The sequence below is a fragment of the Eutrigla gurnardus genome, assembly GCF_963514095.1.
Source record: "Eutrigla gurnardus genome assembly, chromosome: 8".
NCBI classification, from domain to species: Eukaryota; Metazoa; Chordata; class Actinopteri; order Perciformes; family Triglidae; genus Eutrigla; species Eutrigla gurnardus.
The window spans coordinates 6,054,926-6,070,312 of record NC_139922.1 but is presented as its reverse complement, the minus strand read 5'-3'; the positions used below and the strand labels follow the sequence as shown (position 1 = coordinate 6,070,312).

Sequence of the window (15,387 nt, the reverse complement as noted above, 5' to 3'; positions counted from 1 at the left end):
AGATGGTCTTCAAAGGTGGATGAGAAAGAACTTGTTCAACTTCTTCTCCAGGACATCTCACACGACATCTTGCCATTCCTCACCACCCTGATCAACTCCTCCCTCAACTCAGGTGTCATTCCAGCGGCTTTTAAGACAGCTACCATGAAGCCTCTCCTTAAAAAACCCACCCTAGACGCTACTGACATCCAAAGCTACAGACCTGTATCCAGTGTTGGGAGTAACGCGTTACAAACGTAATGCATTACTGTAATGCATTACGTTTTGCTGTAATGCGGTAATGTAAGGCTCTACATTCGCGATCGCGAGATGGGCATACGCTCCACTTTTGGAAAAGTGTGAAAGCCGGTCCGTCTGACTCTACACCAGGGGTACTCAAATACAAATCCTCAAGGGCCACAAAGATGTTTTGCAATGACTCAAAGGTCCATTTATTGAGGTCAGTCAGGTCACATGTGATATACTGTATTTAGTGCATTTCATTTTGTTGTTCTTACCTCTGAATTTTGAGGATATGTTTCTTCAAAATGTGTATGCTTTTGTCTCATAATGCCGTTTTCAAATTGGAAATCTTCATCACAGATAGTCTCCTGGCATATTAAGCACATGGGTCTTGTGCTGGTTGGAGGAAGAATGAATGCAAACTTTTCAGTCCATTCTTCTTTAAATTGGCGATTTTAACTGTCCACCTTTCTTTAGGCAGAGAACTTGGAACACGCCATTTTCATGTAATCTTTTTTCCCGTCTATGCTATCTATCTGCTCCTGGCAAAGTGGCAATATGCGAACGGCTTCAAAAACGAAAGTGAAACTTAAAAATGCTCGCAGCGCGACCCAATAACAGGCTGTCTGTGTATCGTTGGCATGGAGACAAGTCCCGATACACGTGTTGACCCAACCAAAACACATAGCCTACTGAAGAAATAATAGTTCCGGGGCCACAAATAGGTGGCCGGCGGGCCGGTAGCGGCCCGGGGGCCGCCTATTGAGTAGGCTACCGCTGCTCTACACTATGTTAATTAAGCGCTGTTGTTAGCAGGCTCCATGAGCGGCTCCCGGTAGGTCAGAGCGCAGCCGACCCAGCACACCGATCACCAGCTGAGGGGCGGCGAAAAGGCGGAGGCTCCGATTCTCCCTGTCGGTTTTGAACCGCTTTTATGTCCGCGTCATAACGATTTTGGTGCGAGTTTAAAACAGTAGGTTTACTTCAAAACGCGAGTCAGAGCGTTTATGAACAGTGTTTTAGAGCTCCCCTAAATGTCTCAGGTAGGCTTTCAGGTAATTTCGCAGCATACAGCGCCTTCAAGGTCATTAAAAAAGACGAACGGCAAATCTGTAATGAAAAATGGCACTGCTATTTCATCCCCGAATCCCATTCATGAACATATCTAATATCAGTTAACGAGTCGTTTTCCGTTTCTCGTTTTCCGTTTTTAAAACGAATAACGGGATAAGAGTCATTTTCCGTTCTTCGTTCTTTTATTTTGAAGCGAAAAACATCACATCCTGCTGTGTAATGAGCTGCATTGAACACAAGAAGATCTATTGAGAACAAAAAATCCATATTTCCTTTTATTTTGGCGAAAAGTAATGCAAAAGTAATGTAAAAGTAGTGTAATGCCTTACAATTCAAAGACAGTAATATTGTAATGTAACTAATTACTTTGAAATGACAGTAACAAGTAATAAATAATGCATTACGCTTTTGAAGTAACTTGCCCAACGGTCCGTGTAGCTACCTTCCGTTCATTCTATTTCCAATTTTGAAACGCAAATCAAAAAACAAATTTAGGGACATTTTTTCTATTTCCATTTCTTAAACAAAAATCGGACAACCAAAAACCATTGCATTTTCTGACCCAAAATGTAGTTTTCGTGAAAGGCCTCGAATTTCTGTAATTCCATTTTCAATTTTCAATTTTTACGCTTTTCAGCCTGTGGGCCGGAAATAAAATAAATTATCGCGCAGATTGATTCGCATTGCAGGAAGCAGTGCGGTAGCCTAGTTTAATTAACTTCAGCGTGGTGTCGGTGCGATAAGAATGGAGTCGAGTTTTATCCTTTTTAAAGGAAACAAAAGGCTCACGCTTAAGGAGAGCGACATGATTGGAGATAAAGTCGCCAGAATATTCCAGGTAGGTAACACTTTTTTCGTATGCTTGGAGAACATGCTAAGACCAAAGGATGCTATGCATGGCATACGGCTAGCCGACTCATTAAGGCTCCTCAGTGTAAGATAATTGAAATTTAAAAGCTATAAGCCTATTTACAAAAGTGTGTGTGTGTGTGTGTGTGTGTGTGTGTGTGTGTGTGTGTGAGTGAGAGAGAGAGAGAGAGAGAGAGAGAGAGAGAGAGAACTGGGGTGTGTGTGTGTGAGAGAGGGAGAGAGAACTGGTGTGTGTGTGTGTGTGTGTGAGAGAGAGAGAGAGAGAGAGAGAGAGAGAGAGAGAGAGAGAGAGAGAGAGAGAGAGAGAGAGAGAGAACTGGGGTGTGTGTGTGTGAGAGAGGGAGAGAGAACTGGGTGTGTGTGTGTGTGTGTGTGTGTGTGTGTGTGTGTGTGTGTGTGTGTGTGTGTGTGTGTGTGCGCGCGTGTGTGTGAGAGAGGGAGAGAGAACTGGGGTGTGTGTGAGTGCGAGCTGAGGGGGGAGCAATAGAATATTATAATAATAGCATTGCAATAAAAATAAATGTTTGGTAGGCTGTACATATCTGTATTTAACATTTAGCTGATGCTTTTCTTTCAAAGGTATATGCTCCTAGCCTTTACATAACTGATGATGACAATGTGGCGATATTCCCGGGATCGGCTGGACATTTCAGCAGCCTGGACCTAAGACCTCGTGGCCACTATGAGGTTCATGGGGATGATATTGGTCTACCAGTTGCCGAGCAGAGTCATCCATCGTCAGGCCAGAACCGTTTCCAGTTCCACCGTACATCACAGCCCACTGCTGCTCTAGGGTCACCTGCTCAGGCCATAGCTGCTGCTCCCCCCGAGCAAGCATAAGTAACACCTTCCAAAGGTACACCCAGTTTCATCAGTTCACAGCCCCTACAATTGACTAGCAAGCTACATATGAATAAATCAACATAATTGTATTTGTTTTCGTAATGCAGACTATGTGTTTGAGATGGAATTAATTGATTCGACTTGATGTAAACCACTCCCACAACAATCTTTCTAGTTCTGTTTTCATTGCTGAGCTCAGCCAGGGGAAACTGAAGCCTGCTCGTATGGTTGCACTCAGACTGTTTGAGTTTGAAGCCACAACCACAGGTATCCTTGCAAAAATACATGATGCCCTGCAGAGTGATGAGCCGCTCATCCTGACTGATGCCCAGGGAAATGAGATTGTGGACTCCGAAGGGACAAGAGGTACTGATTGAAAAAATGAATAATTACATAATAATAGTTTGTTTGATCAACTACCTGCCCCATCTACTTCAATACTGTGCTCTCTTTGTCTCATAATGTTTGGACCCACAAAGTATTCTGTTTAGCTGCAAATGTGTTTACATTATATCTGCTAAATGATTTGTCTTCCTCTCTTGCTAGGCTCCAAGTATTGGAAGCAAAATCCGAAAAAGTTTCTTGCCGTCCCAGAGCAGATCTTCCATGAGTTCCAGCATGGAACAAAGGGAAAGAAACTGAGGTAAAAAATTTGAGTTACTGCCTATTAATATTTGTCTTTCATTTTGTTTTTAATACCATCTCTTAGAAAAAAGGTTATCTGAACACAACTGGTGAATATTGTATAATTTTTTTGTTATCGTTTTTGTCCCTCCTTGTAGTCTTAAAGATATGGACTCCACAAGTCTTCAGGATGTCCATGATAAAATAGAAGAAGTGGTCTTGGCTGCTCAAGGACTGAGTGAAGTCACCACAGTCATGAAGGACCTGTCAACACATGCCAGCCGCACCAGCGGCGCTATGCTGGTTCTGACCAACACCATGATAACACACATGAAGGAGGCCTTTGGTTGTATTGTGTGCAAAGGTCTGTAACATAATTTATTGTTTGATCTATATTAAAGTCTACCTTTAAGCAGGATCAAATTGAATGTCCAAGTGAATCAAACATTAATTCACTTTTGCATATTAAAGTGAAACTGTCCCTTGCCAAGCTTTTAAACATATGTAATATGTAGATAAAGTAAAGAGAAGATAATATATTGAACTCTAATCTTGCATGTGAATTGTCCTTTTTTATTTTCTTCATCAAACAGGGCTAATGGAAGAACCTGTGATTGCTGTATGCTGCAAAAGCTGCGTTGGCCAGTGGATGCTGACATCCAACCAGTGCCTCAAATGCAGGGCAGATGAGTTCTCTTTCAATGCCCACAGGCTGACCAGTCTTGACAATGTTCTCTCCATACTGGGTGGTGTAATTAAGATGGATTAACCCTTTAAGTGTGATTGTATCACGTTCTGTGATTTAAGCCTGATTGCCTCTGTTACAGTACATCTGGCTAATTGCCTTGTTCAAAGTCAGTTGGAATTGTGCACTTGTTCAACAGCTGTAGAGGATACAGAATATTTTTTGTATTTCATGTTGCACTTTAGAAAAATATGTTCACTTAGTGGAAAACATATTGTTGATTGTGTTTGATTTGAGTTGCAATTCAATGAAAGTAACAAAATATACAGTTTATCCAGTACCAACTTGTCTTTATTTGCCATTTTCATGCATATTGTTGTGTAATGTTTATCAGATACAGCAATGCATCCTGAAAAGGTGCAAAATTATAGTTTACCACATTGTCTAATAAAACTGAAATATCAGGGTACCCCTCAGCAAATCGTTGTTCTGCTGATATTTTGTCCTCCTCATTTGAGAAGGGGTCAGTTCCAACACAGGAGACTCTAGTAAGTGAAGAGCCAACATCCTGCTGGTACATGTCTGCTGCTTGGGAGGCATGTGGCAACAAATCATCTCCTAGTTTTTTTGGACATCCTCCTGCAGCCAAATGATTGGGTGTTCCTTTGCCTGTGAAGCAAAGCATAGGTCACAAAATGTCAGCTATTGTGTGAATTCACTGTCAACTTTAAAATAAAGAAAAACTTCACACAAAAGGACTGGACTGTAATGTGTTACATGTTTTTTTTTTATGTAACTCACCCGGGATTCTATGTGCATTCCATGCAAGAACAGCTCTTGTTATGCCAATCTTGCACAGCTCAGCAGTAAGGTTAGATGTACAGTATCTGGTGACGTTGTCGTCCATGTTGAGGACTTCCTGATCCTGCAGCTGGATGAGGGCCTCCTTCAATGGGTAATTTACCCGGTTGTTGATCTCTACCCACATTCGCTCTACCGTATGATTCTGTAGACAAGAAAAGGGTAGTTTTTTTTTTAGATGGATAATGTAAAACCAACACTCAATTAAAAAAAATCCCCACTCAATTTAGTCTGCAAAATCAACATGGTGAGAGGAAATAGGATTATATCAGATGTAAAAAGTTAACAGACAATATGAAGAGGGTTGATTGGGAGTCCAAGGAGGACCATTGATGTGTAGGGGTACCTACAAGCATCCCCACTCAAGGGTGCATCTGGTTAAGGTTAAGTGATATTTTCTGTTAGCTATATATTCCAATAACAATCACTGCTAGAGTTTATTTTGCTGTTCAGTACGTAACATCTGAGTAACATCTCCAAAGCATAGTCTCATTTCAGGCATAAACAAGGCACATTTTGTACATTAAGGAAGCCGTTACCTCACCTTTGTTGACTGAGTTTGGAGATATGGTTGCCTTTGCAAGTTGTGTCTGTAGTTAGACAGCATCTCCTGCATGTAGAGGGACAAGTAAAATTCCCGGCCATGGTCCACCCTGACCTTGTCCCACATCCCATATTCAAGAACTGCTGATCTATAAAATAGTGAAACATGACTCAATCAAATGTTGACTCATCAAATGTTAAGTCTGCAATGTAGGATAGATCAAGAATATTGCAATCTACGAGTGCATTGTGTCCACAATTACATGAGATGACATACCGGTACCTAAATAAATTGTGCAACAGAAGCCTGCAGATGACTATAGATGTGATAAGTTTTTCTCAAATTTGTAGTGGAACTGTGTGAGGCTTCAGGCTATGTCCCTATTGTATTTTCCAGCTAATAAATCACACCTAGAGTCATCTGCAGGCTTCTGGTGGGGAATTGCAAAAAAAGTCACACAAATCTTGCAAAAATGACAGAAAAAGTCACAAAAAACTGTTTTGAAAAATGTGTTTTTGCCCTAGGGGATACTTGGATTCAGAAATCAGAGGAAGGGGGTATTAAAGCAAAGAAAAAAAAGGTTGAGAAGCACCGTACTAACCTGTAAACATCTTGGTAGATCGTGAGATTATTTTTGACAGGCATGGTTGCGTGGGCAACGACCTTACTGCTGTACCCATCTATTGCGCGAACGGGTGTTACTCCGAACATGACCAATTTTTCGTTCTGGTCGTGTGCACTTTGTGTCCCATGTATTCTGCACTGTAGGGGACGGGGTTAAGGTTATGTGCGCCCTTTGGGGGGAAAAGCAAATAAAGTCAGCTAGTAAAATACATTATACCATAAACCACAACATTAAAGGCTCGCAAAAGATACTTACACGTTTGCGCATTTCGTGATAGGGACGATGAGTTGCTCTCAAAATCTTCCCCACCCGGCGTTCACCAGCAACCACTCCCATTGCAGACAGGTACCCGGTCATCATCTTTCGGCCATATGTTGACCCTGTCTGATGAATCAACATAAGTTGTGAAATGTAGCCTAGTCAACATGAAATATGAACAGTGTTGCCACAGTTACCTTGAAAAAGTTATCTGATTACTGATTACTCCTTTAAAAAAAACTCAGTTGCTTTGCTGATTAGCTACTTGTTTTTAAAAGTAACTAATTTAGATTACAAGTTACTTTATTAGTTACATTCAGCAGCTGCCGACAACACCCCCCGCCGCCTCAACATGAAAATGACAACCGGTTTTGCCAATACTCACTTTATTGGAAGTGCATTTTTAACAGTAACGCCAAGCACGGCACTGATAGTAGGGATCTTGTTTATTATACGCAGTTGCGCTAATGCGTAGGGATATGGAGGTTCTACGGTCTGTGTCTGATATTATTAAGTTTAGTTTTTATCGAAAGTAAACAGAGTCGAGTGCATAAACCTCTCGTCGCTAATAATAATAACGCACAGTGATTTGAATAAGGAACTTTAATCTGATTACTGGTTTGGAAATAGTAACGCGTTAGATTACTCGTTACTCGAAAAAGTGGTCAGATTGGAGTAACGCGTTACGTAACTAAGAATATTTCATATTCAGTGATTACTGGCGTCACTGGCATCACGTGTTACTAACGCGTTACTGAGGAGGGTGGTAATAATGATGCCTAGAATACTGAATGGGTAAAAAAGAAAAGTGACTAGCTCAGTGTAGCCGAATGTAGAGGAGTAAGAGTACATTCTTCTTTACAAGTAGCCTATACTCAAGTAAATAGTATGGAGATGATGTAAAACTACTCGTACAATTTATCCAAAAACCTAATCAAGTATATGTAACAGAGTAAATGTGACTTGTCAAAGAAAACCAAAATAACCTACCTGATTTATTGCCCTGCTGATCGTAACCTCTAATTGTGTGTCCGATACATGTCCCCTCCTGGAAATGTTGTGATGTGCACAAAATCTCCCGACACTCATTTCAGAACACCCTTTCTGCACACCTAATTGTAATAAATTTGTGGAAATGTCCTCGTGCGAGAGATTTTGAGCTATCATTTCTCTTATAAAATGTCCATAGGGCTCGAGAGACACCATCTCGTCCAGGCTTCAAACTCCTGCTGACCGAATCTGCTACTGTTTTGCTAGAAAACGCTAAAGACGTGCTAATCGCTGGAAAAGGGCTAAAATACTGCTTCCGGGTATACTGCTTCCGGTTGACCTTGTAATAATACAGATGTTAAAAAATCTCCGCATTTTTGCATTTTGGATTAAAGACCGTGTAAAGCAAATTCAGCCATTTTCTTCTAAACACATTAAATAGGTCATAAATGTATTCCCTTAAAACATGTAAAAAGTCATTCAACCATTTAGAATGTAATTATGGAGCTAGGCTGCCAAACTGTTTTTCTACATTTCTGTGTCCAGGATTTAATGGGCGGGTCAGCTAAGCATAGCCGCGTTACGTAACGCGGCTATCATTAGCATAAACCCCGCCCTGCTGCGCCATCTGTATAAATACGTTCAGCGCACTAGCTTCGGTGGTTTTCCCGCTCGCTCTCGTCTCGAGTCTCTAGCATCGCTTACTATAGTTTGCAGCTAGCTAACCAGTCAACCAGTCAGCTAACCAGTCATGTCTCCTCCAAGTCGCTCTTGCATCTTTCCTGGATGCCACAGTGTGCAGGGTAATGGCTCAGTTAGCTTATTTAAGTTTCCTACCAACGACAACCTAAGGAAACGGTGGATCGATTTTGTCAAGAGGAGCTGTGGAGAGTTCAAAATCACCACCAACACCCGTCTCTGCAGTGTCCACTTTACCCCCGATAGTTACAGCAACTATCACCAGGTAAAGTCTGGATTTCTGAATAGTCCGTTGATGCTGGTCAGTGGGGCCGAACCGACCCTCTCCGTCCCCGGCTTGCATCCTCCCGTCCAGCCGACAGCAAGTGCCACCATCACGACCACCGGCAATATGTGCCCGCCGTCCGCGGCTGCCAGCATCACGGCCACCGGCAATATGTGCCCGCCGTCCGCGGCTGCCAGCATCACGGCCACCGGCATTATGTGCCCGCCACCGACCGTCTCCTTCCCACAGACAGCGGCTGACACCATCACGACCACCGGCAATATGTGCCCACCACCGACCCTCTTCTTCCCGCCGTCAGCGGCTGCCACCATCACGACCACCGGCATTACGTGCCCGCCATCGACCCTCTTCTTCCCGCGGACAGCGGCTGCCACCATCACGACCACCGGCATTACGTGCCCGCCAGAGAGTGTAAGTGTGTGCTTATGTTATAAATATTGTACTCGTTTAATTAAATGCATTAAAAGAACCTATCTGAAACCAAGTTGAACTTGAAAAATTTGATTGATGTACTAAACAAAAGCCCTTCCCTCCACATTTTGTCATGTCTTACAGATCGGGACCTCAGAAGATGACTTTGATTCATCAACCTGAGTCTGCCTCATCATTGGCTGAATGGATGGACAAGAAAATGGACAGCAGTTTTTTTATTCCATGGAACTTCCACAACCACACATCTACATTTTCAGAAAGAATAATCATCTAGTGATTAAAAATGTCCAATCATGTGCATTTAATATATACATCTATATATCAGTGTAATGTACATGTTGGTTGATTTAATATGATTAGAGACCCATGTGAAAAACAGCTCCAGAATCAGCCAGTCTTTATTGTTAGCAATCTGTCCTACATGAGAGTGGATATATATGGCTGAGGAAGATGAGGGATTAAAATGGTTACAGTCAAGCAGTACCCCTTTTTTTCAGTTTATATAAAATACACTGTATACATTAGTCAGCATCACTATTATGATTGTATAAACAGCCAGTAATACATATTGCTAAATTGCATAAATGGGAGAATTAAATTACCATTCTGATGTAGACTGTGAGGAACAAGGCTGAGCATTATCGGTGTCTGACTCAGAGTCAGTTTCTGGCTCCGATGGCTCAAACAGATAGGGCTGGGTCCTCCCAATGATGCTGCTAGCACTAGCTTCCATTGTTGCTGTAGGCCGCCTCCTTGTGCAGCACACGGAGGCGGCGCCCCTCCCGCGGTGGGCGTGGTTTCAGCGCCTCTAACTGACACGCCCCCAGCGTTTCACAGCAGAGAGAAGTGCTTGTTTTTCCATGATTTTGAGACCTAATTTTATATACTTAGCATTTTTTTTAATCTTTCAAATTTGGCTCAGTGGTCAATGATGCATATTACTGTGGTGTGACAAACTCATAACACAATTTTTTTGCTGCTTTACACGGTCTTTAACATAGATTGGATTCTTCGTGTTTATCTGGGAATATAAAAATCCACAATAGGAAAACAACACAAAATCCAATTTTATGGCTGTATTTTAATAGAAAATGGCTCCTGTTTGGTCTTTTAAAACCTGCTACATATATTGAAAAAAGAAAAATGACTCGTTATTTCGTTTTTCGTTTTTCGTTTCAAAATTGAAAATAGAATGAACGGAAGGTACACGGACCCCCAACACTGCCTGTATCTCTTCTTTCATTCCTCTCTAAAACCTTGGAACGTGCCACCTACAACCAACTGTCATCCTATCTCTTGCAGAACAACCTCCTTGATTGTTCTGCAATCAGGATTCAGGACTGCTCACTCCACTGAGATGGCCCTCCTCACAGTGACCGAGTCCCTGCGAGATGCCAGAGCCACGTCCCACTCCTCCGTTCTCATTCTCCTCGACCTATCTGCTGCGTTCGACACAGTCAACCACCAAATCCTCCTCTCCACTCTGGCAGAACTTGGCATAACTGACTCTGCTCTAACCTGGTTCACATCATACCTGACAAATCGCTCCTTTCAGGTCACATGGAATGGCTCTATGTCCAAACCCTGTTCTCTGGACACGGGTGTCCCTCAAGGCTCAGTATTAGGACCGTTTCTGTTCTCACTATACACCAGATAACTAGGTTCTGTTATCACATCGCATGGATTCTCCTACCATTGCTACGCAGATGACACCCAGCTGTTCCTCTCTTTTCCCCCGTCCTCTGACACTCACATTGCAACTCGCATCTCGGACTGTCTGGCTGACATCTCTGTCTGGACACCTGCACATCACCTCAAGCTTAACCTGAATAAAACTGAACTCCTCTTCATCCCGATGATGCCCTCACATGGACCTGTCGGTCACTGTCGAGGGCATCACAGTATTGCCGTCGTCAACTGCGAGGAACCTGGTTGTAATCCTCGATGACCAACTATCCTGCACCCCCAACATCACTGCTGTGGCCCGATCCTGCAGATTTGCCCTCTACAATATCCGCAGGATTCGGACCTTCCTCACAAAGGATGCAACGCAACTCCTCGTCCAAGCACTGGTCATCTCCCGCCTTGACTACTGCAACACTCTCCTGCCCGGACTCCCGGCCTCTGCGATTAAACCATTGCAGCGTATCCAGAACGCTGCAGCACGCCTTATCTTCAATCTACCCAAATTCTCCCATGTGACCCCCCTCCTCCGTGACCTCCACTGGCTCCCTGTTGCAGCACGCATCCAATTCAAGACGATGGCACTGGCCTTCAGGGCCATCAATGGAACGGCACCCATCTACCTTCAAACAAACACTGGTCAAACCTCATGCCCCGAAGCGAGCACTTCGCTCCTCTACTTCAAATAAAATCAAAATAATGAAATTATGAAATCAAATAAATGTCGCTCAGCAAAGTCCAGACTCTTCTCTGTTCTGGCGCCTCAGTGGTGGAACGAACTCCCGACCAATGTCAGGACAGCAGAGTAATTTGCCATCTTCCGAAAAAGGCTGAAGACTCACAAGTTTTTTTTTAAAGTTTTTTTTTTAGGCATAGATGCCTTTTATTAGCAGTGGATAGATCGGAAACATGAGGAGAGAGAGAGGGGATGTGACATGCAGCAAAGGACCCCCGGCCGGGATTCGAACCAGGGTCGGCTGCGTATGTACGTTCCTACATGGCATGCGCTCTAACCACTCCGCCAACTGCGCGCCTGAAGAACCACATGTTAAGACTTCACCTCGACTCTACATGGCATGACCCACTAACCCCCCCCCCCCCCCCCCCCCCCCCCCCAAAAAAAAAACCCTTACCTATAGCACTCTGATCATAGCACTGTCGCTCTTAACGTACTACGTTACTCAGATGAGGACCTAACACTTGTTCTAATTTTAGCTCTTACTTTATCAGCAATGATATGTTGTGGTTTCTTTGTTTCCTTCTTTTTACAAATGTACTTATTGTAAGTCGCTTTGGACAAAAGCGTCTGCTAAATGACCTAAATGTAAATGTAAATGTAAATGGAAGAAAGGTGATTTAAGTGACTTTGAACGTGGCATGGTTGTTGGTGCCAGACGGGCTGGTCTGAATATTTCAGAAACTGCTGATCTACTGGGATTTTCACGCACAACCATCTCTAGGGTTTACAGAGAATGGTCCGAAAAAGAGAAAATATCCAGTGAGCAGCAGTCCTGTGGGCGCAAATGCCTTGTTGATGCCAGAGGTCAGAGGAGAATGGCCACACTGGTTCGAGCTGATAGAAAGGCAACAGTAACTCAAATAACCACTCGTTACAACCGAGGTATGCAGAAGAGCATCTCTGAACGCACAACACGTCGAACCTTAAGGGCGGATGGGCTACAGCAGCAGAAGACCACACCGGGTGCCACTCCTGTCAGCTAAGAACAGGAAACTGAGGCTACAATTCGCACAGTCTCACCAACATTGGACAATAGAAGATTGGAAAAACGTTGCCTGGTCTGATGAGTCTCAATTTCTGCTGTGACATTCGGATGGTAGGGTCAGAATTTGACGTCAACAACATGAAAGCATGGATCCATCCTGCCTTGTATCAACGGTTCAGGCTGGTGGTGGTGGTGTAATGGTGTGGGGGATATTTTCTTGGCACACTTTGGGCCCATTAGTACCAATTGAGCATCCTGTCAACGCCACAGCCTAAAGTGTATAAAGTATAAAGTGGCCGGTGAGTGTATATATTTTAGAACGAAAAAAAAACGAGACTAAATGTGGTTTACAAAATAAAAACTATGCTAAAATGTATGGAGCTAGAACAGTCTCATAATTCATAAATGCACACAGAAATTCATAAATGCACAAAAAAGATTTACAAATGTATTTGGGGATTTGTATATACATGTGACTCAAAACACAAATACATTTTCAATGCACACACAAATATGTTTCATTTCATATGTAAGTAAAAAATATTCACATATAAAAAACAAGATTCATAAACATATTTCCAATGCACACACAAATCTAAAAAAAAATCACAAATACATGAATGTTAAAGTATTTGCAATCTTCATCAAATACGCATTTGGGCTTGTTACATTCATATATGAACTGTTGGACCTGTATTTACAAAGTGCTTTTCATTTGTAAACTACGGAAGCGTATTGCATTCACTTGAGTAATTTTTTTTTGGTTTGTTTTTTGGAGTAATTATTTCTGTTTTTCTGAGTAATTTATTTCTTTGGTCTGTTTTTCTGAGTAATTTATTTCTTTGGTCTGTTTTTCTGAGTAATTTATTTCTTTTGTCTGTTTTTCTGAGTAATTTTTTTTTGGTCTGTTTTTCGGAGTAATTTTTTTTTTTTTTTCTGTTTTTCAGAGTAATTTTTTTCTGATTTTCTGAATAATTTTTTTTCTGAGTTTAGACAGCATTTGAAACAATAGACGCATTCATTCCTTTGTGAAAGCTCGATAATGGAGGCCAACATGACCGACTTGTTTAGTTTGATCAAGTTCTACTTTGATCTGGGATTAAGACACTGGGAGATAGTCCTGTCTTTGAGTCATATAGATGGTATTACCATAAGTGTATCCACTTTACGCAGGCACCTGAGGACTTTGCGGCTGAATAGCTGAAGATGGGGCATGTGTATGCAGGAGTCACTACAGGTCCATGGGAGTCACTTGCAGGTTCTCGCGGGAGTTCGAAGTATCGCGATAATTCAGAAAAAAAATTACTCCGAAAAACAGAAAAAAAAATTACCACGAAAAACAGAAAAAAAATTACCACGAAAAACAGAAAATAAATTACTCCGAAAAACAGGAAAAGAATTACTCAGAAAATCAGGAAAAATAATTAGTCAGAAAAACAACCAAACAAAAAAAAATTACTCAGAAAAACAGACCAAAAAAAAATTACTCAGAAAAACAGACCACAGAAATAAATTACTCAGAAAAACAGGAATAATTACTCCAAAAACAAACCCCAAAAAAAAATTACTCAAGTGAATACAATACGCTTCCGTAGTAAACCTCCCTGCATTTGTGTGTGAAACTTTTGAGACTCCCCTGACGTGACTCTGATCCACAAATGCGTTTTTTCTAAGAGGAGGTTGTCTGTAGCCAATCAGATGTCTCCCTCCTTTACAGCCAATCACGTGAGTGCGTTGCGTTGGAGGGATATGGGTGCTAGAGCCAGAATCGACCTTATTTCTGGAGATAATTTCCCTTCTTCCTGTGCTCCCTGTCTTTATGCTGTATAGATTAGGTGTACAGTTATATAAATATCTATTTTTCTTTTATAAAGAAGCATTTTTTGGAAGTAATTTATTCCCTCATTCTGGGGAAGATGAACCGGTGCGGGCGGAGTTGTGTTTTAGACTTTTGGGGGAGACACTCACGTGATTGGCTGTAAAGGAGGGAGACATCTGATTGGCTACAGACAACCTCCTCTTAGAAAAACGCATTTGTGGATCAGAGTCACGTCAGGGGAGTCTCAAAAGTTTCACACACAAATGCAGGGAGGTTTACAAATTAAAAGCACTTTGTAAATACAGGTCCAACAGTTCATATATGAATGTAACAAGCCCCAAATGCGTATTTGATGAAGATTGCAAATACTTTAACATTCATGTATTGTGTGTGCATTGGAAATATGTTTATGAATCTTGTTTTTATATGTGAATATTTTTTACTTACATATGAAATGAAACATATTTGTGTGTGCATTGAAAATGTATTTGTGTTTTGAGTCACATGTATATACAAATCCCCAAATACATTTGTAAATCTTTTTTGTGCATTTATGAATTTCTGTGTGCATTTATGAATTATGAGACTGTTCTAGCTCCATAAAAATGTGTCTTCATTTTCGTTGACCAAAGCGAGGCAAGAGTCAAGACGAAATGTTGTAACGTTGTTTCGTCTCGTTAAGTGTCGTTATTATCAGTCTGCTCGTTGAAGATGAACTGCGCCTCGCCTGGAAAGCAGACGAGTCAGCGGAGCAGCAGGAGGCGGGGCTTAAACGCTGCATTCCAGTCAGACTCCAGTCAGACAGTTTCCATCTGCCTTCGAAGATTTGACAGGAAGACTTACATCATGTTCGACACGATCTGTAGGCTTTTTGTAGTTTGCGACCTCATTCGCATTTGTTCATAAATATCTGTGGAAATCAGAATCAGAATACTTTAGTAATCCCTCGGGAAGTAATATCATATATAATAGCAGTTATAAGAGAAAGAGAAGAAAGAGAGTCAAATAAGTATAAAAATATAAAGTAGGCCTATAAAATAATGCCAATAAATATTAGTAATATTAATTGGCAGTATTTTTTGACAGTTATACTGTATTAAATGTGTATCTGGGTAGTGTTGCTTTCGTTAATGAAAATTATGACTAAA

The 15,387-nt window shown here is 41.7% G+C and overlaps 1 protein-coding gene and 1 pseudogene across 2 annotated transcripts in view; both read right to left on the bottom strand.

The window, feature by feature from the left end:
- The window catches only part of LOC311017568 (CD9 antigen-like), a 130,210-nt gene that overhangs the window by 53,623 nt on the left and 61,200 nt on the right, over positions 1–15,387 (bottom strand). The window lies entirely within an intron of this gene.
- LOC311017765 lies at positions 4,709–8,973 on the bottom strand (annotated as a pseudogene). Its single transcript has 7 exons — positions 8,617–8,973; positions 6,604–6,732; positions 6,325–6,517; positions 5,724–5,871; positions 5,120–5,324; positions 4,789–4,987; positions 4,709–4,727 (listed from the first exon to the last, which is right to left on the bottom strand). The product of its transcript is annotated as an uncharacterized misc_RNA (transcript).